Genomic DNA, 9,154 nt, shown 5'->3' on the forward strand with positions numbered 1-9,154 from the left:
TATCCCCTAAATAATATGGTACAGCAACTATTTACATAGCTTTTCCATTGCATTAGGTATTTCAAGTCACAGAGATGATGTAAAGCGTAGGGGAGGGGGTGTGCTGATTATAGGCAACTGCTGTGCCATTTTACATGAGGTATTGAGCACCTCAGATTTTGGTGTCTTTGTGGGGTCCCGGAACCAATCTCACATGGACACTGAGGGATGACTGCATAGCGTATATACCAACGAGGCTCCCATGTGTCAAATTTCTCTTTATTCTACTACTCTGTTACAAATCAATGTTCTTTTTATCCTTGGGCTATATGAGATAGTCACTATATAAATAAAATGTCTAGTTTAAAAACCCATTTTATCTATTTCTACTTTCAGTTTACCTCTTGTTTCTCAGTTGTTTATTACTACTGGCCCTCCCTGCGCCACACCTTCCTTCCCAGAAGGCTTGTCTCACTGGGGACTTGTCCTAGGACTGAACTTAGATTCCACACAGGCGTGAGGATATACATGTTGACACTCACTGATTCAAATGTCTCTCTTAGAGTCCTCCTCCCTATGTGTCCTCTTTACTTTCATCCTACCTCCTATTGTCATTTATTCCCAGCCTGTAGCCTATAGTCTTTCTCAAATAACAATTGATCTCTCGTATTACTTCACCAGTAACATTTCAGTGCTTCTCTCTTGTCTGTGGAATAAAGTGCAGTTTTTAAAATGTGGCCTAGAAAACACTACCTGGTCTGGCCTCTACTGAACTCGCTAGCCTTGCACCTCTACTCTTCTTCCCAATCACTCCCCCACAGGTCCCCTCCCCCACCCCACCCACAGATGGTCCTCCAGCCATAATGAATTTCCTTAAATTCTTTGAATTGCCAGATTCTTTGGTATTCTCTTCATGTTTTTCTCTCTACAAAACTCTTTCTCCTCCCACTCCTGTACTCCAGGCCAAAGTACACTCACCCATGAGTTCTCCTGGATCGTGCCTTCTGTGCATGCACCCTCCACCAAAGCATCTGCTTTTGGCACCTAAATTTATGTGTCTGTTCTCTGGCTCAGTTTCATGAGGGCAGGGGGCAGGGATGTCGTCCTGTTATCTTTTATATCCCCAACACCTAGTTATAGTAACTTTAGTGAGTTTATTTTCCAACATTCAGTTCTTGCTCAGTAGAGAAATCTGACAGTTATTAGGAAGTGCCTCCACCCCACATTTAGAGCCCTGAGGTTAGAAAGTTATTTGATAAATTCAGAAAAGGTGATTAAATGGAGGTTCTGTTATAAACTAAGAAGTTAATTCCTATCAGCCTATAAGTTATAACATGACTGAATAATGTTATACTGCTTTTAATCTCTCCCATAGTATTTATTATATTGATAGGTGAATGAATGAATAAGTAGATTGCCATTTGACAACGCACCTTCCACATTCCCCATGGGGCTCATGTCACTCCCAGCTCCTGCACGTTAGTGATAGGTGATGTTCCTGGCTCTCTTCCCGTCCTTTCCACTCTTCTCTATTATTCAGTAAGCTCTGCCCGTTGCTGGTTCGCTGTTCATTAGGTCCCCTCTTCTTTGGACACATCCTCCTGCTCCTTCCTGGAACTGAGCCTCAGAAGTGGGTCTCTCCTAAGTGAGAGGAGGTTGGGGAAGGCTCAGTAATCCAAACCAAAGTGTAATCCAGGGCTCCTCCCTGGACTCCGGGTGGGGACAGGAGTCAAGCATCAACAGGGCTGCAAAGGAAACCTGCCCTGAATTGAGCAGTTGAACAATCCTTCCCGGGGCCAATATAAGGTCCTGGCAATCCAAATTTAAATAGTGGGGAAGCTGAGGATGTTTACATCTTTAAAATAATAAAATCAAATGTTTATTTTGGAAAAATTTAAATGACTGGTAGGAGAATCTCAACGTGATCTTTACAGGAATCCCTAGCATTGAGAGAGAGAGAGGGCGGGGGATGAATGTGATTGCTGCCTTGAACTTCAGCGAACAGATCAAAGGTTTCAAACGGGTTTTCTGAAGTTGCCCAGCGTCCGAATTTCAAGGCGTACTTGCGCTGCCTCTTTCCTAAAGTGCGTGCGTTTCTGGGGGAGGTGCGCGCCGCGGAGCGAAGGCCGGAGAGGGGCAGCGACTTGCGCCAGAAAGCGCAGGGGAGGCTCGGCCGGCGCCCGCGGGAGGAGCGAGCTGGCGGTGGGCCGACGGGCGGGGGAGGCCCGCAGGAGGAGCCGCGACGCTGGAGACCGACCGCCAGCGCCGCCCGGAGCCGCGGCCAGAGCCAGCAGCCGGCACGCCTGGGAGCCCCGCGCCTCCGCCTTCCCTGCTGGCGAGCGGACCTCGGGCTGCAGGTAAGGAGCTCGGGTGCCGCCCTGCGCGGCCGGGACGCGCCGTGCCAGGTGCACATTCCGACTCCCTGGGCTGTCACCTCGCCGGCTCCCGCGACCCCTCGGCGCCCGGCGTTGCCCACGGGACCTCCGCCGCCTCTCCACGCAGCACCGGTCGCTTTCTCCCCTTCCCGGGTGGCTCCAGAAACGGCGCGCCCCCGGGCTCCGGGGTCGGGGAAGCGGGAGGTCCTCCGCCTTGCCCAGGTGTGGGGTCAACACCGACACGCCGATTTCCCCCCTTCCTCCAGAACACACCCGTCTTCCGACGCTGCCCTAACTTTGGGAAGCATATGGACTCTTGAATAAGGCGAATACACCGCCTTATCTGCACCTAACAGTGGATTGGGGTCCCCCCACCCTAAAATACTATGATACATTTACAAATTCACAAGGTTTACTGAATGACAGCAGCGCTTGAACTTCATCACGGTCTGCAGCTCGGTCTGCAGCTCTTACTTGGCCTGGGAGACCCGTGACCCCACCCTGAGGTCCTGATTCCAATTTGAGGGTTGTGTGTGCCCGTCTGCGTCATATTTAAAAAGCACCTCAAATGATGGCAACAACGCCCCCCGCCCCATATCCACTTGAAAGAGTCTGTGAGGCCCGCATCGGGGAGAGAAGGGGAACCCAGTGTGGCCAAGCCTCACCTGGAAATGTTAGTGTGAGCAGGAATGGGAAGGGGCAAGCCAGAACCTCAGGTTGAGGAATTTGGTGCAGTATCCATCGTTCAGAGAGGTCAATTTTGGGAAAGGAGGGTTAATAGTCATTTGAAACTCAGATACAGGGTAGGGAGAAATGCCATACCTCTAAGAGACCTGTTTATAGAATAAACTTTTACTTTTTACTTCAAAGATATTTTTATTGATGCATATAATTATACATAATAGAAGAGTTAACTTTAAAATATTGATTTAAAAATCTTCAGTGGTGGTGCCTGGTAGGCAAGCACTCTGCCACTGAGCTACACTCTCCTGGCTGAGGCCTGGCAGGGTATGGTGGCACATGCCTGTAATTTCAGCTACTCCAGAGGCTGAGGCAGGAGGATGGCAAATCTGAGGCCAGCCTGGGCAATGGAGTGAAACACTGAATGAGAGAGAGAGAGAGAGAGAGAGAGAGAGAGAGAGAGAGAGAGAGATCAGGATGTAGCTCAGTGAAAAGGCTTGAGCATGTATGTATGAGGCACAGGTTCCATCCCCAGTACTCCCCCCACCCCACCCCACCCCACACCCCACACACACAGAGAAGGAAAAAAAAAGTCTTCATGTCATCATTCACCACTCCCTTGCCTTCTTGTCAGTTTCAGAATACAGGCCATTGGTGGTTTTTACCTGTTGCTTACTTTAAGGCAAAAGACTCAAATGGACTTATTATTTCTAGGCACCAGGGGGAGGAATGATTATTTGCAACAAACTCTTCTAACTTGAATTGATTAAGAGAGTCTTCAAATTACATTATATTTACACAAGTGCTGATGTTTCTCCATCTTTCGCTTTGCATGTATATGTATCTGCTGCTTTTTGTTGTGTCTATGTATGTACTTGAGCCATTTTAAGTACCTATCAAACCACCAGAAGGTGGCTCCTAGGGGAAATAAGTACTGCTATTTGTCTTTTGGTAAACTGAGGAGAAAGAATGGTATTTTAAAATCCTGTGAGATAGGTGCAATAGTTATAATATTAAATCATGTATTTCTTTTTATGAAATGAAATGTCCATTATGAAGTCAGGATGATGATATTCAGTCCTTGCTTTCAAGAATGTTAAGGACAAGTTGGAGACTATGAAGCCTTTTGAACTTTTAAGAAAAGACTCGATGTCTAGTTATTGAGCCAATGTGATTGTTTTCCTGGCAAACTTTTTCTCCTTTCTAAAATTAACTTTCCCCCAGGAAAAATAGTGCAGATGTACATGATTCAGCCCAACCAAAGCTAGAAAACACTGCGTTTGAATTTCTAAAAGTGACCTTAATTCATCCCTATAGATCTGGTATTTGCAGCCTCTGCCACAAAACATGCAGAAATACTCATTGCTTGCTGACTTTTGCAAAATGTTGGTTTAATGAGAGTAGTTATGGACAGAGCACAATATTATGTTATAAATTTTATTGGTTTAGGCAAAACTATTATTATTTTCCTAAGGTTTTTGTGTATATGTGTGTACACTGGATCTGGGGCTTAGCATAATTATATATATGTAACACATGTTTTTAATAGGAACAAAAACCCACAATATTTTTCTCTGTGGTGAAACATTGTAAGCATTAGGTTTTGATTACTTTTTTCATGGAAATTTTAATGTGACAGAACTAAGAGCTTCAAGGAAACGATTCCACAAACATCTATTTGGAAAAAGAAGTTTTTTTTTTTTTTTTAAGCCCTTGGTCTGCTGAATGCTTAGCCTATGTGGAATACTCCTTTGTGAGTAAGGGTGGTGGATCCAGTTCTGGCAGCCTCAGAGGGCAGATGATTAGACCCTGCCACTCTTGTGCAGACCTTTAATTTAGTCTGTAACTTGATGCTTCACTGACCCCACCACACTCTCCCTGCCATACTAGCTCACAGAGGAATTACTGGCACTTTGGACTGAATTTTTCCCCTCCCATCAATTAGGACATGTATGCATAGGCTGCAGAATGCAGTTACATTTTTAGCTTAGTAGTCAAAGAAATATCCTTGGCCACAAAGAGACAAGACTTCGAGTAGCCTGCATCATGAATTGTCTTATTTTATTGTGCTGTGTTAATTTCCCAGTGATTCAATGGTGCAGAAATAAGATTGTCATTGAGCATTAAAATTGGAAGGCATTTTACAAGTCATCTAGATTTTAATCATTTCTTTCTACACATGAATATTGAAGTGCTCATCGCCATAATCCAAACTCTGAGAATGGACATTAAATTTTATATCTTTCCAGTTCTTGTAGTAATGAGTATTTTGTTCACTTGAAATGAATTTATATATGAGTTCAATAATGTGGTGATGGCAGCAAAGTATGTTGCAAATCTCAGATTTCCACCGAAACTCGAAATGTAGCATTACAGGCAATGTAGGTCATTTACAAAGGTGGTGAACTCTAACATTCTGAATTTTTCATTATACTGGATGCAGACCACTTCAATCGGCTGACAGAAGAATAAGGGTGCACTAAGACATATGAGTGTAAAAAGAAGGAAGGAGTGTGGGTACCGGTATGTGGAGAGCACAGCACGGCTTACTGAATGAGCAACATTCAGGAATGGTTAGCTTTTAGACCTGCCCCAAATTTTAAGCTGAAATAATAAGAATAATCATTGGAAATTTTTGCTCTTAAAACTGTACCTTCCCCTTTTGTAAGTCCAACTTCTTGATGCTTCTCTCTTTCAAGATCTTCTGTCTTCCTAAGAAGATCTATCTTCCTAAGAACGTAAAAATACTCCTAAGAACATTTTTTCCTAGGAATATTTTCTTTACCATTATGAAAACTTTATGCTCATATATAGGCACAAGGCAGATTGAATTCAACCTCTAGGCATCATACATGATATAGAGAAGTATTCTTGCTTCTACCACAGTTTGCTACCATGTACTGAGGTACTTTACATACATTAAGAAAATGTCTTCATCGGCCTAAGAGACAGCCATTATCACCATCTCTGTGTAGATCTGTGATTCAGTGTGACCTTAGCCAAAGGCAATTTCAGTAGAGATACAGGTAAAAAGAAGACCAGTGGGATGATTAATGAGTGTAGGATTGGAGAGCATTGTTGAGGGCGGAATGACGCCTGGCATTTTGCCAGAGGGAATGGTTGAAAGGTGACGCCAGTGAGCCATTGAGATGATGATGGTTAGTTAAGCTGTGTATTCAGTTGTGTATTAGACCTTTGCTGTGTGGCTATAGGGCGGCTCTTGTTGAGTTCTCCTGGGTGGAGGGTGAGGGAGTTCCTGGGGAGTGTGCATGGAGTGCTGGTGGAGTTGGGGCAATAAAGTTTCCTGTTTGAACATACAAGTGCTTTGTGGCGGCTCGGTGATTTGTGCCCAGCCAGACTTCGGCAGAGCATGAGCAGCCGATAAAAAATTTTAAAAAGTGTTTATCCTTCAGGAATGAGGGGAAAGGTGGAGAAAGGAGAGAGAGGTCAGCAGCTAAGAGATACTCAGATCAGGGTATTCAGATTTGGGTGGGCAGGGATTCAAAGTTTCAAAAACAAGTTGGAGACCTAAAGAGAGCCAGTTTCAATTTTTTTTTTTCATTTAAGGGTATTAAAAGCAATCAACTAATATCATCTTAGAAAAGACAATATTAATATTGAAAAGTTGAATAAATTAAGTTTATGAAAAAAATAGTATCTCAGATTGTAAAGTTTTTCTTAAGAATCATCTTTTTCCCTGGTTTCCAAGTTCCATCTCTCCTTCTTTTTTTAAGGTTCTGGCTTCATCAGTTGTCTTTTCTCTCAAATATTTTCCATGCCTTCTCTATCATTAGTTTGTGAGCACAGTCCAGTTCCCTATCTTAGAAAATCCTGGGTCAAAATGAGTGAGAACTTGAATGAAAGCAGCATCTGTGGGCATGGGACAATATCCCTAACCCATTGACATTACTCTTCCTCAGAGTTGACACTTAGACTTATTTTCTGTAGTTGCAGGTTCAGTGTTGCTTAACAAATTGCTTAAGGCCAGAACTGTTTCAAATTTTGATTCTAAAATATTTTGATATGTGTAATGAGGTAACTTGGGGATGGGATCCAAGTCTAAACACAAGAGTTGCTTATGTTTCCTGTACACTTTATACACACATAATGTAAAAGTAATTTTATGTAACAGTTTAGTGCACTGGTGTTTGACTACAACCCATGAGGTCAGGTGTAGAATTCTCCACTTGTGGTGTCCTACCAGTACTCAAAAACTTCTCATTTTGAAGCTTTTTGGATTAGGGATGCTCAGCCTGTATAACTATTGGAAGTTGCTTCTAGGAGTTTGCAAGTCAAGAGAATCTGTGTGGGGGGTCTATATATATAGATACTTACATATGTACATACATATACCTATGCACATACACATGTATGGATGGATATATATGTGTGTAAATATATAAATATTTACTGAAAAAAATGAACCAATTAATAGAAATATGAATATACATGTAATAGGATGTTAGAATGGAACTTTTTCAGTTTCCGTGTTAGCTGTGGCTGAAGACAATAGAGGCCACATTCCAAAGTCAAGAGAAAAAGTCAGCTTTAAGTGCCCACCATGCCAGCCTTCCTTAGATCATCATGTCTGTCTTGGTCAAGGGAGAATTTTCCCACTCCCTCTTCCTCCCTCACCTTATCCCAGAATGGGGGGCTGGTATCAGAAATTGGGGTCACCTAAATTAACAATATGGAGAGAGCAGTTCTTTCCATGTCCATCTTTCCTGTACAGGTGGCCAGTGTTCAACAGGCTACAGCTGAAAGAGGAAGAAGTTTAACTTCACATGAAATGGGAATAGTTTGAGGGCTGCGTTAGGTTGGACACATTGATAACAGAACTGTGATTGATATTTTAGACTGTGAGTGACTTGAAGGTCTAGCTGGTGACTAGAAAGGTCATGACAAGTGTCCTGAATTTAAATCAAAGACAAGGAAATATCCAGCCCCACCAAATAAACTTAAAGAGTGCAATAGGTTCTTCAGAGAAACAGAACAAATACAATATATCTTGCTCTATATGAGGGGATTTATTATGGATGCTGAAAAGTCCCCTGATCTGACTACAAGTTAGAGAACCAGAAAAACCAGTGGTTTAATTTTGTTCAAGTTTGAAGACCCAACAACTCCAATATCTGACGAGATCGGGCGCGTTCAGGGTGGTATGGCCGTAGACAACAACTCCAATATCTGAGGGCAGGAGAGAGTGGGTGTCTTAGCTTAAGAAGAAGAATTCGCCCATCTACTGCTTTTTTCTTCTCTAGAGCCCTCTAACAGTTTAGATGATGCCCCTTTGCTTTGGTGAGGGTGGACCTTCTTTACTCAGAGTACTGAGTCAAATGCTCATCTCTTCTAGAGACACCCTCATAGACATGCCCAGAGATAATGTTTTACAGCAGTCTGGGTCTTCTTTAGTCCAGGCAAGTCAACACATAGAAGTGATCATCACAAAGAGGCAAAGGAGAAAGCAGATGAAGTAATTTTTTGATGATGCCCCACGAGTCCTGCTTGTTCATTATTATGGTCATGGATATCAAATCATCTATGGTTTTCAATGATATGTAACTGAGGAAAGGAGAGAAGGGAAGGACAGAGGTGATTATTGTAAGAATTAAATTTATTTCACCGAAATGTCACAGTAGCTATTTGTGTTTCATAAAATGATGCTAGGAGCATATTAATTAATCAATTTAAATACACATTAGGTAATTTTAAAATGAGGTTTACAATCTGTTCCACAGCTGGGGAAATGATCTGAGATATTGCCTGTGTGTAATAAGCACATGAGACATTTTACTCCTTCTGCTTTCAGAGAAGCACAGAAGCAATAAATGGCTAAGATTAATTGTTCACATTTATATTCTGTCACTGATCAATTAAAAAAAAGTGCTCCTGTAAAAAAATAAAGATGATGACCATAAGCCAATAAACTCTAGAACAAACAGGAATGCTGATGGATTTGTCTTTTCAGCATTTGGGAATTTTAAAAGGGCTTTAAACTATTAGCTTCTGGATTATCTTCCAAGAATCTGTAATGTTATTCAATCAAAGTCTTTTAATGGTAAAAGAGTGACAAGGGGACAATCTAATTAATATTTCTTAAAAAAAAAAAAATTTATATA

General features: G+C 42.3%; 1 protein-coding gene across 1 annotated transcript in view; it reads left to right on the forward strand.

Annotated features, from left to right (window-relative positions):
* The first annotated feature begins 2,240 nt into the window (after positions 1-2,240).
* Rnf144b (ring finger protein 144B) overlaps positions 2,241-9,154 on the forward strand; it is a 158,118-nt gene continuing 151,204 nt past the window's right edge. Inside the window, exon 1 of the mRNA XM_048799838.1 lies at positions 2,241-2,336. The gene's annotated coding sequence lies outside the window, so the exon portion shown is untranslated. The remainder of the gene's footprint in view (positions 2,337-9,154) is intronic.

Source organism: Marmota marmota, unplaced genomic scaffold, assembly GCF_001458135.2.
Source record: "Marmota marmota marmota unplaced genomic scaffold, marMar, whole genome shotgun sequence".
NCBI lineage: Eukaryota > Metazoa > Chordata > Mammalia > Rodentia > Sciuridae > Marmota > Marmota marmota.